The 14,611-nt window shown below is 41.3% G+C and overlaps 1 long non-coding RNA gene across 1 annotated transcript in view; it reads left to right on the top strand.

The window, feature by feature from the left end:
• The window catches only part of LOC137156236 (uncharacterized), a 175,240-nt gene that overhangs the window by 70,370 nt on the left and 90,259 nt on the right, over positions 1-14,611 (top strand). The gene's annotated exons all lie outside the window — the stretch shown is intronic.

Raw genomic sequence — 14,611 nt, forward strand, 5'->3', positions numbered from 1 at the left:
ATGTTGCTGGCCCTAGTGTTCTCATTGTGTCTCTTAGGAATTGTAGAAAATTTGATAAGAAAAACTATCAAATTCACCTTTCTTCCATTTTTATATATATATTTCTCACTTTTTTTTTTTAACAGCAGCCTTCACTTATCCTTCTTAAACTAGGTTTTTAAACTGGTTTTTAAAACCAGCACAGCTTTCTTCCTCAGTTTTGGGATTATGGCTTTTTGGACATGTAGTAAGGTGTTTTTAAATGATTCCCAATTATCATTCACATTTTTCTGATTAAATTCTTCCTCCCAGGTGATTTGGCTCATAATTCTTTTCAGCTTTGTGAAATTGGCCCAATTAAATCACCATGTATGTTTTACTGAACTGAACTTCATTGTTTTTGCATGTTATAAATGTAATCAAATCATGATCACTTGTATCTAAACCACCATTAACTTTTAGTTCTATGATCAGTTCCTCTTTGTGCTAGGACAAGGTCCAATATAGAATTCCCCTGAGTTGGCTGCAACACTTCTTGAGTTAGGAAATACTCATCTATAATATTTAGAAATTCCAAGAATGTTTTAGTATTGGCAGCATGAGACCTCAGATACTCAAAAGGAAGAAAAATATTTGATACAATTATTGCACTGCTCCAACAGTTTTAAAAAGTATTGTTTCTTCTTCAAGACAAAGAAATGTGATGAAATATACAATTTCAAATCTGACCTAAATGGATTATTGTAAGTATTTTTGTTTTTGTTTTTACTGTATATATTTAAGAAATTGCTAAATGGGAAATAGCAGTTAATCTAGTCATAAATTGATTTATCCTTTTTTGTGAATTGCTTTTAATCGCTGTTTCTTGAGGCTAATATTATTGTCAGCTGGTGTACAGAGGTGAAGTTTGTTACAAATTGTTCACAACAAAAAATAAATTTAAAAAGCTATGAAGCTTACCCACCTGAAAGAAGGGCTTTGATTGGTTTTTTTTTGTTTTGTTTTTTTTTTTGCTTGTTTGTTTGGTTTTTTTTTCAGTACTTAGAATTTGTAAAGTGGGATATAAATTCTAATTTTCTTTTAGAATAAACTGGGAGTCTATATAAGATTGAAACACTTGCAGCTGTATAATATGCTCAGAAAAGTGCAGCAATTCATTTTGATTAATGTCTGCTTCAATACAATGTACCCATTGGCCTTTTCACCAAAAGCCAAAACTAGAAAGCTGTTTGGAATTGAAACTAATCTCTCTCCAAATCAAAATCTGTGCAAAATAACTTCCCTTGCAAACAGTGTAGCCATAGAGGTAACATTGATGATATGGAGCATTGATTGACTTAGAACTACTGAAGAAACTTAAATGTTGTGTGGCTAATAACTTGCATAGTGCTTATGAAAAATAGGAAAAGAAGATAGGATGGGTAAAGACTGACTGCTGAAATTCAGTAACACTTTCAAGAAAAGCAATGATAGAGGAAAAACTCCACTGTAGAACAGTTAGCTAAAATCTTTTGGATGATGGCTAAAAAGGAAGCCCCACCATCTTCCTTAGTAATAGGTTAAGATCCCATGATGGGGTTATTTGAATTATCCCTTTGCAAAGTGTTTGAATCAGTCTGGGTGAATAGTAAAAAAATTGCCAGTTTACAACAAAGCTGTGATTATTTGTTATATAGGAATATTGTAATGCTGAACACTGAAATGTAGAAAGGTAGTATCACTAGGAACAAACTTGGGACAAACAAACTACCATCTTTTAAAGAAAGAAGTCTTAAAAATAGAGGCTTCCTAGTCTCAGCCATAATTTGTAAAGCTTGTTTAGATGTAAGGTCATGCCAGGGCATTCCAAAATATAAATTGCCAACTTGTTTTCTGATAAGCAGAATTATTTGGGTGAAGGATCATGCCCTGTTTTTAAGATAGTAGCACCACAAGGTGAGAAGGTGATCTGCTGGTGGTTATTTAGCAGCTTATTAATATCCCCTCCGCTATTTCCTACATTTGGAAAATTATTCATTTATATTGAACTAATGAGTTGCAGGACTGTGTGAATAGAAGAACATTGTCACCTTTTTATTAATAGGTCAACATCAAACTCCTGTTACTTAAATGCAAATTCACACATCTGAAATGTGAGGAATTTGAGCTTATCAGAAATATTCCTTACTAAATACAGAAGTTTCAAACTGTGACAAATCGAAATGAAGTTGAGATACTGTAGATTTATTTTAAGCATTGTGCCATCACAGTGTTAGCTCATATGCTAACCTGCTGCCCTGCTGAAATTTGAAAGCTAATCTTGCATCCACTCAATTTTTTTCTTCGTAAGCGTCTGTGCAGAAAGAATTGGAAGTTTGTTAATAAAAACTTCAGGAGACTGTACGGCACATTTCAAATCTCATTAAGAAAAAAAAAAAAGAAAATGAACTACGTGTTTCGTCAGGCAAAATTCAAATATCACTTCTCCACAAAGGATACACGGAATGCTCACAAACAGCTGATGTCAGGTCAATTATGTAACAGTTAGAATTTCTCAGTGCTTTATGCAGTACAATGAGAATGTCAGATGTTCGTACCAAACTTAAAAAGATCATGAACCAATACCACATCATGTTTTGGGCCTTGTGCTGTTGCTTCCTTTAGCTGAGCACAGCCAAACATTTATCATCGTAACACTTGTGCTAAAGCATTACTTCAAGAGTTGATGGCTTCAGTTTACTTTAAGGATTGTCTAAACTATGCCTCAGTGTCCTTTATGCAGGGATGAATTATGGAATGATCTAATTGTGCTCTAATTGCCTCATGTAGACCCTGCTGGTGTGAACTAAAAGGTATCTCATTTATACAAATGTGAACTAAGTACCCTTGAGTCCACGCCAGCAGCGTCTGCATCGGACAGTTATAGTGCAAAATATTAGCGAATGCTATGCTCACTAAGAGTTCAGTGCAGGGCTGTATAGATAAGCCCTTAGATAGCAAACTTGGTATAATATTAGCCTTTTACATATAACTCCATTTCTTACTGTTTAAAAACTTTTAAATAAATATCAGTCAGGTAACTTACCAAGAGTCAAGCCCCATTGTTTTAGACATTATACATGCATGTAGTAGGAGACAGACCCAGTTCTAAAGCACTTACAATTTAAGTGGTCAAGACAAAGGGCCAGAGGCAGGCTGTATTATTCCCATTCGACAGATGAGGAATGAGGCACAGACAGATGAAGTTGAGTTTCCCTTGGTCTTAGAGGAAGATTGTGTCAGGGCTGCGAATTCAGACCTCCTGAATTCAGTCCAGTGCCTTAACTTTGTGGTTATCCTTTCTCTATACTCGCATACAAATAATTAAAAACCAAACCATTGCCATAACTTGAAGTAATTATTTAAACATTAACAAATTTGATAAACTTAAAAATAGCTGGTAGAAAGCTAATAGTTGTCTACAAAATAAAGCCCTTATTTTGGAATTAAATTATTTAGTCATAATTTTAAGGTCAGAAGGGACCATTGGATTATCTAGACTAGCCTCCTGTATAATACAGGCCATTATGTTTCAACCAGTTACGCCTATATAGAGCCCAATCACTTGTGTTTGGAGGAAACTTAGCTTCCAGAAAGGCATCTAGTTTTGATTTTGAAGACATCAAGAGATAGAAAATCCACTACTTCCCTTGGCACTTTGTTCTAATTATAGATTTATGACCATCACTTATTTTTAAGTCCTTACTTCTAATTTAAATTTACCTGTTATTACTAACTGCCTACCATTTGACTGTCTACACTACCTCTTATGTCGGCAAAATTTATGTTGCACAAGAATGTGAATGTTCCACCCCCTGAGTGACATTAAGTTACACCAGCATAGGCTCTGATGTGGACAGTACTGTGTCAGCAGGAGAGCTTCTCCCACCGATATAGCTACCGCCAGTCATTGGGTGTAGATAAATTATGTTGATGGGAGAGCTCTCTCCTGTCGGCTTAAAGTGGCTACACAAGAGACTTTACAGAGACACAATTCCAAGCTCTCTAGTGTAGACATAGCCTTAATCAGTCTCAAACATTATGTATTTTGTTGTGGTAAAGTTGTGTGGTCATAATCTTTCATGCCCTGATATAAACTCTCTCCCTTGTCACTAGAGAGCTGTTTGGCATCTATTTTTATCTCTTTTACCTCCATGCACTTAGCCTGTTAGTCCATGAACATTAGCAATTTCCATTAGGAGGAGAAAATGACAGTCAGGTATTTCTTTGATACAATCCTATTTACAATGTTCTTGCTTTCTGTTTGACAGTCTACTGTTCAAGCGGCAGTTTCTTCTCAGTTCCAAGTCTCTTTTTCCATCTAGCCCTCTACCCAAAAATCCTTTGTCTTGGTTTTCTGTCAAGGTCACACTGCAAGTGCTTCTCTTGCTGTCTCTTTGGGTTTGTGGTTGCTTTTACTCCTCACATGCACACTCATAACAGCCCAACCTCCTGCATTTGCATACAGTCCTCAGTGAAACCCCTCCATCCACATAACCTTCTGTCTGGCCTTTAATGTAGCCTATGTTTTGAGCAGTTACTCCTGATGTTTCATTTAATTCCAAAAAGAAATTTTACAGTTATCCTGAAGGTATGGCAGTGGCTGTTCACCAGCATCAACAAAACTTCTCATAGCAGCCACCTTTAATATCATTTCTTGAAGTTTCTCTGCCATGTTTACCAAGTAAGAAGTTATGGATGTGTGTTAATGCCAAACACCTCTTTCCATTTTTTAATGAGAATCTCACAATGTTAGTCTCATTCCCAGAGGATGGCATGATGATTTATCAACATTGACTACACCATTACTCCCATCCCTCATCTTCCCCCTATTTTTGGATGTCATGTGAAAGGAAACCTAATGAGAACACTTTTTAAGCATTCATATTTTTGAAAGCAGAATTGGAGAAAGAAGATGGTATGTGCTCAGTTGGATCCAAACTGAAATGAGTATTCGAACACCTCCAAACTTTTGATGGGGGAAGGAGTCAGGCTCCAAGTCAGTTTAGTGAACTGGCCTGTCAGTCAGCATTAACAGAACTCACAAAGTAGTGTTAAGTATAAAGACTCTGGGGAGGAAGAATGAAAGGAAACCCTTTCAAAATCAGCAGTGGAGGCAGGGTGCAGAGGAAGAATTACAGCAAGGCCAGCACTTCACATTTAAGAACAGTTGACATCAATAATGCTGCTGAATTGTAGTAGCCAATGGGTGCTGGTTCGTCTTTTCCCCAGGGATAGCGATAAAACCTATTAGCTTCTAAACAAAAATATCTTTTCATTCCAGTAATACAATGGCAGTTGATGAGCTGCCTCATTCTGCCAGTAATCTATAATTTGTGTGAATGCATTGTAAGAAGAGCATACTTCCTGCTATGGTAGCAAATATTAAGCTTGTTTCCTTAGTACTCATCTTCAGCATCACTTGTTGATTCTAGCCACTTATTCTTTATCTCTCAGCCACAGAACTGGTCAACTTGCATTTTCGAAGACTGTGAGCAAAGCTTTGATTGAGTTGTTGTTGCCAACCATGTTGGGAGAACAGTATTTTGGGGGGGGGGGGGGAGGGCGGCGGGGAATGGACGTAAAAGTTAAGTAGTTTCACATGAATTGAATTTCACATGAATTAATATCGTGATCAAAATAGCACTAATTAACATAATGGCCATTGGGGATAGAGGGGTATGTGTTTTACAGACCGGTGCTGTTCTACAATTAAGGCCTGAATATTTATTGCACATTGTAGTGTTTAAATATACCTTTGTTCTTTAAGTTTTAAGTGCAGCTGTTCAGGCAGATCAGAAGAGATGCAATTGTGGTAACACTTTGGATTGTTTAAAAAGATAGAAGTCTGCTGAAGTACTTTGGTTCAATTTGGGGTTCTCTTGTCAGCATTTTGAAAGCAGCTGTTATAAGTTATATTATATAAAAATTGTATAGACTGATCAGTTGGATTTTGTTTTACTATGAAGTTACACAAGCAAACCTTTCTCAAATATCCATTATTAGGTTCTTGAGCCTGCTTGAGTCAAAATATTTTATTCTAATTTGATTACAAAGGCATTCAAGACAATTTTGAAACCCTGGGGATTACATTACCCACATTCCTGCTTTTAAGGAAAGTTTTATGTAAACAGTAGCGTATACCAGATTTCACAACTATTCTGAAATTCAGAGAAGTCTGTTTCAGATTTAAGTCCCATGAGTATGATTTAGTAGTTGTTACACATTGGAGGGGAGAGAGGGTAAATTGAAGATTTTTATTAACTTTAGTTATTGTTCAACTTCTGTCGTTGTGAATGAAACTGATTCAGACAGTGCCTGTAGCCATAAGTAATGAAGTTGTGTTAATTATCTGTAATCTATAACAAAACATCAGCATAATTTAACAGTGTTTAATTGCCCCAACCCAGTTTGTTTTGGTTTATGTTTGGTTTATTTTGATTGGATAGGACAGAACCAGTTTTCATTAAATGCGGGTTTTAAACAGGTGTAAGGTAAGACCTGTTGAGCAAAACATGTGCTGTTCAAGTGTTCAAGCATGCGAGGTACTCTATTGGTTTAAACTGGACTCCTCACATGATTAAAGTTAAGTACATGCTTAAAAGTTGTACTGGATTGGGGCCATATTGAGGGTGTTCCTCTTTGTAGGCTATAAGCAGTTTATGTGAAAGTTATTTGAGATCTTGGCTACAGCTTGCTTTTCCACTTCAATTGCATTATCAAAACCAAAGAGTAAATCTAGTAGTCCCAGCAATTAGAGGTCCCATTAAATTGTCAAGACTGGAAGAATTTTTTTATTTCACACTTTAACCTTTAAAGATATATATTTATCTGCTAAAGAAGACTATAACGACTCTGTAATTCCAAGGGCATGCCTGTCCATCTGTTGGATTATTGAAATGCCTCATATGTGGCATGTCTGGAATTTGAATTCTGTGGACTGTCCATTTAAAAATGATGGACAGAAGAACTGCCATAAAAAGTAAGCATAGAGGGTTGGTAAAAATGCAGGTTAAATTTCATATTGCAGATGTAGCTGTGTGAAATCACAATCTCAGTCTCAAGTCTCACCTAGTTTTTGCTTTTATGTAAAATCCACAGGTTTCACCTAAACAACTATACAGTTAGAGCTGTATACAACTAATAATTTTCATCTCAAAAGTAGTGAGTAAAAATAATAATTTTCCATCACAAAAGCTGATTTTATTTTTCTGACAAAACCAAGGCTAGAACTAGAATTATTTTGCAGTTTCTCGGGCTGTGAATTTTTTTTCCGCTTAATGCTTTGGCTATTGATTGAAAACGAGATTCTAACAGAGCATTACATGACATGCCTGTCTTTTCCCATGTGTGTTTATTCACAATGTTTCCAGTAGTATCTACTGGCATAGATAATTTGCAATTCTATTCACACAATTAACATTCTTTCTGGCATTTTACAGTGCAAGAATGATAGAGCTTCAAACAATAATTACCTATGAGCTGCAAAAATTGAAGTGTTAATAAGACCAGATTTGACAGTGTTCTGTAGAATGGCTTCAAAATTCCTTGTAAACTCTAAAAGTAGGTTAGCAATGATACGGTCAAGGCCACATAGGGCTGTCAAGATAGGCTCTGCTTCAGCTTGTCAGCTATTCATTATAATGCAGTTTTATGCAATTTAAAAAAAAATTCTGCTTTTCAGCCATATTCCAAACACGTACATGACACACATATAATAGCTTGTGTAGCTCTAGAAGAGAGCATACAGTTGTAAATTGTCTAATCATTCAAGTGTGCTTACTTAACATACAGTAGTTTTATTTTTGGTAAATCAGAAGTCATGCCAGTGGATTGTGTTGACTAATGTGAATGGATTGCTAGCTAAAGGTGTAGGGTTAGCATTCTAGCTATAACCAATATGCTGTGAGCTCAGCTTTAGGAAAGAGTGGGAGGAAGGAGTTGTTGAAGGTGATGAGCCATAAAGCCATTTATTGTTCCCCAATTCTGGGGCAAGTTTTATGCTCGCACAGCTCCCAGGGCAATTTAGCATCCAGACTGTTCCAAGCTATAGAAGTTGGCTTGCCGCAAATTGTCATTCAGTGAGCTGGGGCTTGAAAGATGAAAATTGTAGGGGGTTCTCAAGTGGGAAACTGAGTTGCAACTCCACTCAATTTACACAGTTTTAATACAGAATTATTGTCACTTCATGTCTGAACATATTTTTATGCCAGATAATGACAGAAAACTCAATAGTTAAAAAGCCCAAGTTACCACATTCTGGGGCACTGGGAAGTTCTCCTTCTCTACTTCATGATGGATGCTGCTTCTTCTGTTCCCTTGGTCTGACACTTAAGTTCAGTCCCAGTCCTTTAGTTTCTGGTCCGGTGTTTGTCCAATTGGGCCTTGTTCCCTTGAGTCTTTTGTACCTTTCATATATTATAGATTACTTAATCTTTATCCAGTCAGCTTTTAACAACACAAATTTTTTGGTTTTTATATACCCCTTACATTGCACACGTGCAAGCTTCGATTACCCAACTTCTGAATTTTTGCCGTTTTGTGTTTTATTCATATTTGTGTCACCCCCGATACTGTGTTTTCCTAGTAAAAGGCCCTTTGTTAGATGTCTTTTTGATGTCAACTTCCAAGATGTTTCTTTTTTAATGTCAGCAATATCATTTTAAGCAGATCAGAAATTCTATTTAAAGAAAAATAGGCAAAATCACACTTAGGCCAAGGCCTTTCTGGCATAAGTGTTACCTCCTCTAAACTCATTCACTATCAATAGTTATAAGCCATTAAAATATAGCTATCAAAGCTTTTAGTTTTACCATTAGTAATCCTTTTTATATTTCAATATTCTGTTTTGTATGTGTAGATCATCATACTTCCTTAATCTATTTTGTGGGAGAGGGGGAGTCATAGAAAACATGACCCTTTGGTGTCAACATTTGGGTTTTAAAGACCTTTTTTATTTGAAGTCCAGTTTTGTTTGTGAATCATTACAAAAAAACTTTACTAGAATTTTTCCTGTGCTGTGTTTTGAGAAGGGTGTCAATTTTAGGGCCTTAATATTCAGTTGTCTTTAATAGTACCCAAACACAGTGGTGCTCTGATTGCTGCCCGTACAGTGGGAGAATGAAGTAATGATGTAGAACCAACCTGGCCAGTTCTTTGCCATCTTGGGATCTCCCCTGCCCCAGGCTGACAGAATCCGCAGCTAACTGGATCCATCAGCTTTACAAGTCCTTTATGCCCCTGGACCAGATGTAAAAAATTAGCAAAGATTTGTGTAACAATTTAGGCCGGCAAATACCTTACATTTAGGAGAAGTCATGCTACTACTTCCATGGGACATTGAAAATTTAGGAGACTGGGAATTCTGAGGATCACATTAAGTTTTTGGTCTTCTACACAAAGTGCAGCCTGCAGCTCCCATCATATTTAACATGGGACTCAGTTTGGCATGATCTATGGAGACTGATGTCTCTGATATGATATTCCAGCTTGATCTGAGTTCAGGACAGTTAAATCAGTACTGAGGATTGTATACTCGGACTTGTAATTTTCAGGGAAACATTGGGATATTGAGAGGGAGCAGTGTGAATCTGAGATCCTACCCTGTTCTCAGTGCAGCATGTGGAGTTTGAGTTAGTATCCAAACTCCACTTGCTTTTGTGGATTTGGATCTGTTGATAACTCAAAACCAAAAAAATACAATTTAACCTCAATCTATCTTTCCTTGAGATTGTCTGTTCCTGTTTTATCCCTCCAGGACCAGTTCTGGCCCAGAAGTAAACTCACTCCTTTCTATCAGGATTAAACTATTCCTACTCTCTGGATAGCATGAGTCAGCAGTACCATGTTTTTCTTTGAAAATTCTGTAGACAATGGGCATGTTGGATAGAAACTTCTTTCCATTGTGCTATGTCAGCAGCAGAGTTACTTATCATTGTATTGTCTAATTTTAGGGTAATGAATCTGAAGAAAAAATTGTTGTTTGAACTTAGTGTAGGGTTTCTAGTGTGACAGGGCCAGACCTGATGGCTATAGGAGAGTGTTTTGTTTGTTTGTTTGTTTTTTGAAAGTACTAGTTTATTTGATCAAGTACCAGTGAGGAAAACAAAAAAAGCACAAATACACATGAGAATTTCTTCCAAACATCCAACGAAAGACAATTCATGCTTCACAGGTGGGGCACTGTCTGTAGACAGAATTGCAAATGGATTATTTCCATAACAGCAGAATTAAAAATAAAACATTAAAAAGAAGTTTCCACATATTCATTCCAGAGGTAGGCCCTGGGACAGCTTTGTCTTTGAATTGAAAGGAACCCCTAAACAAGAGGGGAACTCCTGCTAGAGACTGTGTTGCCAGGGTTCTGAAGCTACAGGATCACACCTTAGCATGGAGTCCATAGAGCAGAGTCCCTTTGCCCCACAGCTATAGAACACAGAAGAGGTCCACTTGTCCTCTCCCTTACACCAGTTTAAAAATCAGGTGTAACTGCACTGATTTCAGTTAAGTTATACAGGGCATAATGACTATAAATGGAAAGACAATCAGCTTTAAAGTCTGTGAAAAGGCAACAGATTCAGAACCAGTTTGATTTTAAGCAGTCTTGTGCAAGACGACATCTTAGCCCATGCTGTGTAAAGTTAAACCTTCTCTCCCCCCCCCCAGCCACCCTGCAGCCAGCTGTGTTGAAATCTTCCTTCTCTCTGGAGAGGTAGAGACTCAGATCTTTAGCCCCTGGATCAACAAATACTTGTTCCCTGGGTGATTCAGCTGGAGTTACTCCAGAGCAATTAGTCCAATTAGGCCAGGTGAGACCAATTAAGGAGCTTACCCCAGCAGTTAAAAGCCTCCCTGTCAGGCAGATAGGGGCAGCTGAAAGGGAGTTAAAAGGAGGAGCAGAGCTGCTACAGAGCTTCCCCTGGAGGGCTCAGGTGAAGGGGAGGACCCTGAAACTACTGGGCTAGCTCCCCTCAATAGCCACCCCCCCAATATTCTCTGAGATCGCCCAGGATCTATTCCCGGCCCCTGGGAAGGACCGAAAGACCAAGGCGGAAAGGAGGGCAGCTAAGGCTCTGGGTACCAGGATTTTGACCTAGGGCTTAAAACCCGCCATGGTAGGTAAGCAGACCTGGGCCGCAGTTAAAGAAGCTGCCCCGAGAGACGAAGGACCCGAAGCAGGCTCCGAGCCAGGTCTCCCCAACCAGGAGGAAGGGGTGGAGATGGGCCCACCTGAGCTTGGACAGCTAAGCCTGGTATGAGAGAACTTCGGCCGAGATCAGGCCGAGGAACCAAGATATGACAATGCCCGAGTGGAAGTGGCAGAGATAGATGGAGTGCCCATAAAAGGAAAAACTTGGAGTCCAGGGCCATATCTTATGATGAAGAGGGACTTGCTGTATTGGGCCCCGGAAGCACCAAAGGGCCATGCGGAACTCGGCCCACAGCCCCCTCTTTGGAGGACACTTAGGCATAAAAAAAACCCTGGCCCGGATCCTGAGGAGGTTCTTTTGGCCAGGTGTACATGAAGAGGTTTGGAGCTATTGTGTGAGCTGCCCCAGGTGCCAGCTACACGGTCCCCAGCTCCACTTCAGGACCCCTTTAGTGCCCCTCACCATCATCGAATTCCTGTTTGAATGGATCGCCATGGATCTAGTGGGTCCCTTGGAAAAGATGACCCGGGGACACCAGCACATATTCGTCGTCCTCGACTATGCTACCAGGTATCCGGAAGCCGTTTCCCTGAGGAATACTACCTCTAAGGTGATTGCGACTGAGTTGGTGAAGATTTTTGCCCAGGTGAGGCTACCCAAGGAAATATTGACAGACCAGGGGACCCTGTTTATATCCAAACTGATGAAGGACTTATGCACTCTGCTACATGTATGGACCCTACGAACCTCCGTTTACCATCCTCAGACAGACGGCCTTGTGGAAAGGTTCAATAGGACTCTCAAGGCTATGATAAAGAAGGTGGTGAATCAAGATGGGAAGGACTGGGATGCCTTGCTGCTGTACCTCATGTTCGCCATCCAGGAGGTTCCCCAGGCCTCCACAGGGTTCTCCCCTTTTGAGCTACTATACGGACGCCACTCCCAGGGCATCCTGGACATCACCAGGGAAATTTGGGAGGGGGAGCCCGCCCCATGTGCTTCCAATGAGGGACTGGATAGCCCGAGTCACTCCCATTGTATGGGAACATTTAGAGAGAGCCCAGGGAGCCCAGCGGGTCCACTATAACCGCCAAGCAGCGGTTCGATGATTTCAGCCAGGAGACCAGGTGATGATACTGGTACCCACTGCCAAAAGTAAGATACTGGCCCAGTGGCAGGGGCCCTATGAAGTGATTGAGCCCGTGGGGGAAACCAACTATAAAGTACGACAACCGGGGCACCGCAAGCAAGAGCAAGTCTACCATATCACCTTATTGAAGCCCTGGAAGGCCCGAGAAGTATGTATGACCCTACCCCAGGAAGTAGAATCACTCAAGCAAGTCAGGATATCCCCTGACCTAACACCAAATCAAAACGGTGAAACATCAGAGATAGTAGATCAGAACCAAGATGTCTTTGCGACTAAGCTGGGTCGAACAATGGAGGTTTTTCATCAGATCATCACAACCCCCAGGGCCAGGGTCATGATGAGGCCTTATACAGTTCTGGAGGCTAAGAGGAAGGAAATTAAGGCTGAGGTAGAAAATATGTTGGAGCTGGGGGTCATAGAAGAATCTCATAGCCCAATAATGCTGGTGCCTAAGCCCGATGGCACTACGAGGTTCTACAATGACTTTTGCCAACCTGAATGAGGTTTCTCAGTTCAATGCATACCGCATGCCCCATATAGATGAACTCGTGGACCGATTGGGCAAGGCCTTGATTTGACCACTCTCAATTTGACCAAGTGGTATTGGCAAATCCCTCGAGCTAAGGAGGCAAAGGAAAAGATTGCTTTCTCCGCACCAGATAAGCTGTTCCAATACACTTCGGACTACATGGGGCCCCGGCCACCTTCCAGTGCCTAATGGATAAGCTGCTACGGCCCCATGCCAAATATGCTGCCTCATACCTGAACAATGTGGTCATCCACACCCCAGACCGGGAAACCCACCTGAGGAAGTTGGAAGGGGTATTTAACACCATGAGGCAGGCCGGCCTCACCGCAAATCCCGCCAAGTGTGCCATAGGTCTTGCTGAGGCTAGATACCTCGGATATGTTGTAGGGAGGGGTATGGTACGGCCTCAACTAAGCAAGCTGGAAGCAATCCAGAATTGGCCTTGGCCTAACCGAAAGAAGCAGGTCCAGGCCTTCTTAGGGGTGGTGGGGAACGACCGGCGGTTTATCCCCTATTTCGCCTCCAGAGCCAGTCCCCTGATGGACCTGATAAAGGCCCGAGGCCCAGACATGGTGCGATGGACCCCCGTGGCGGAAGAAGCCTTCAGAGACTTACGGACAGCCCTCTGCAGTGACCCCATACTCTTTGGCCCTGACTTCACAAAAGAATTTATATTGCAGACCGATGCCTCCGAAGTAGGTTTGGTGGTGGTCCTGTCACAGATGGTAGGAGACGAGGAACACCCGATAATGTACCTCAGCAGGAAACTTCTCCTGAGAGAGCAGAGATATGCAGTCGTAGAAAGGGAGTGTCTCGCCGTCAAGTGGGCTGTGGAAGCCCTCCGTTTTTACCTGTTGGGACGCCACTTTACCCTTGTGACTGATCATGTGCCCCTCCAGTGGATGCAAGGGAACAAGGAAAAAAATGCACAGGTGACCAGGTGGTTCTTGTCCCTCCAGCCCTTCCGATTAACAATACAACACAGAGCTGGAAGTCACCATGGAAATGTGGATGGCCTGTCCTGGGTTCACTGCATGACGTCCCAAGTTGCCCAACCTGGTGGGATTGAACAGGGGGGAGAGGGGAAAGATGTGTGTCAGGGCCAGACCTGATGGTTATAGGAGAGTGTTGGAGGGTATATATATATATTAGCCTCAGGATCAACAAATCCTTGTTCCCTGGGTGATTCAGCTGGGGGTTATTCCAGAGCAACTAGGCCAGCTGAGGCCAATTAAGGAGCTTGCCCCAGCAGTTAAAAGCCTCCCTGTCAGGCAGATGGGGCAGCTGAAAAGGAGTTAGGAGGAGCGAAGCGGAGCGGAGCTGCTACAGAGCTGAAGCGATTGTGGTTGCTACCACAACCCCAAAGGTACAGGAGTTAAGGAGAAGCCTGTCCGGGAAGGGCCAAGGGTCATAGGCACAGAGGCCTGAAGGAGGACCCGGCTGCCAGACAACTGAGTAACAGAGTTGAGGTGGAGTGACCTCACCCAAACAGGGGAGAATCACAGGGACAGAGAGATCCACGGCGAGGAGGGGGGGGAAAATGCTTGCCCCAGTTCCAGGAAGTGGATCATGAGCAGTGGGGCCAAGGACAGGCGATCCAGAGGAGGTAGTAGCTCTCATGGACTAAGCAGTTTGAGGTTACTCCTCACAGGGGCCTAGGGTGGAGGGTGGGACTGGGCCCCCCTGCTCCCACCCAGCCATACCACCAGCATAGCCAAAAAGGGCGCAGGACCCACGGAGGGGCAGAACACTAGCTACTCGAACCTCGCCGCACTAGCTACTACA

Source organism: Emydura macquarii, unplaced genomic scaffold (assembly GCF_026122565.2).
Source record: "Emydura macquarii macquarii isolate MOO-44397 ecotype Brisbane River unplaced genomic scaffold, CSIRO-AGI_Emac_v2 contig_1390, whole genome shotgun sequence".
NCBI lineage: Eukaryota > Metazoa > Chordata > Testudines > Chelidae > Emydura > Emydura macquarii.